Raw genomic sequence first — 1,632 nt, 5'->3', positions numbered from 1 at the left:
GTGTGTGTGTGTGTGTGTGTGTGTGTTGTGCAGGGGCCTCGGGAAGCAGCCAGTGTCTCCCAGTTCTCGGATGGTTCCCTGGGGAGCAGGAGGAATGGCTGTCTGCCCACAGCCCTCCTGAAAGGCAGTGTCCGAATCTGAGGGGGCAAGAGGGGAAGACAGGCTGGTCAGCATCTGCCGAGAGGCTCCTGCCCGCCCTCTGAGGCTTTCCCAGGCAAAGGCCCAGCATGAGAGCCCGTCCGTCCACCAGCCCCAGGGCAGGTCCCAGGACTGGAAATCTACCCCCGGAAGTGAGGCAGGGAAAGACCCAAGAAAGAGGCAGGACACTGCCTGGCAGAGTTTACGAAGGGAAACAACATGGGTGTGGTCTTACGGCTGCAAGATGAAGTGGATATTCTGTGCCAGAGGTAGATGGTTAAACGGGGGAGTAGTCACAGCTACTAACTAGGCTCTACAGGTGCAGGTGCGGGAAATTACACTCCCTCTTGACCAGGTCAGGACAAGGGCCTAGTTCAGGAACCAGCCAGAAGCAGGAGGAGAGCTGGATTATGTCAGAATAGGCATCATGCTGTTTCTATGAGGGTTTTGGAAGGACCCTTTCGCTGGAAGGACACGTCCTAGAGCAATCTCTGGTCCACAGAGCCCTGGGTCCCCGGCCGGGCAGCACGGAACCAGGACCCTGCCTCCCCTTCTCCTGCCCCACAGGCCTGCCCCCTGGAGGTGTAGTGAGGGTCTGCCTCCTCATGCCCCTTCCACATAGTTTCCTGGGTGCCCCGGGCTGACTCCGGGCCCTTTCTGTAACCATTCCACCGTTTTGACTGGGACCCTCCTGAGGACGGAATTCCAGGGGCACGTGGACTGGGCTTCCGCAGGGCCAGGTGGGTGGGGGCAGTCTCCTCACTCTGCGCCCCAAGAGTTCATGAGCACAGAGGCTGCTGTGACGCAGAGGAAAGATGAGGGGCTTTGGGATCGGAACTGAGTGCACATTCTAGCTGTGCCATTTCGCTCTGTGACCTTAGGCAAGTCGCTTAACCACACTGGGCCTAGTCCTTCCGCCCTGAAAGGGGGACAATGACGCCCAGCTCGCAGGACCAGATAGATGGGCACTGCGTTTAAGTGCTCCTTGAAGGTGGCAAGGCCCCAAGCTATGGTCATCAAACCAAGTGATAAGACTCTAATGGCTGGATCATCTGCAGAAATATTTTGATCCTCAGCCAAGTTACCCCCTGTCAAGCTTCATGAGCTGATGAACTATATCCTTGATTTAATATCAGCCTTGTTGAATGATAGAGACAATTGGGAAATTAATTCTGCCACAAAAGAAAAAAGTAAAACACCCTGCAACCAAAAATAAATGTTTTTTGTGCAAACTGCCTTCTGAATTACTCATTCCCCTGAATTTAAAGCACACTGGAGCTGGTCTCTTATTTAGTTTAGCGACAGGAGGGAAGGAGGCAATGATCATTGATGGAATACACACACACACACAGAAACACAAACACACACAGAGACAAAGAAACACAGACACACACACAGAAACACACAGACACACACAGAAACACCCACAGACACACAAAGAGAAACATACATACAGAAACACACAGACACAGACACACAGAAACATACACACAT

At 53.2% G+C, this 1,632-nt stretch overlaps 1 protein-coding gene across 3 annotated transcripts in view; it reads left to right on the top strand.

Moving 5' to 3' along the window:
• The window catches only part of CNTN2 (contactin 2), a 35,869-nt gene that overhangs the window by 28,224 nt on the left and 6,013 nt on the right, over positions 1-1,632 (top strand). The window lies entirely within an intron of this gene.

The sequence above is a fragment of the Myotis davidii genome, unplaced genomic scaffold (genome assembly GCF_000327345.1).
Source record: "Myotis davidii unplaced genomic scaffold, ASM32734v1 scaffold710, whole genome shotgun sequence".
NCBI classification, from domain to species: domain Eukaryota; kingdom Metazoa; phylum Chordata; class Mammalia; order Chiroptera; family Vespertilionidae; genus Myotis; species Myotis davidii.
This window is presented reverse-complemented; position numbering and strand designations above follow the sequence as displayed.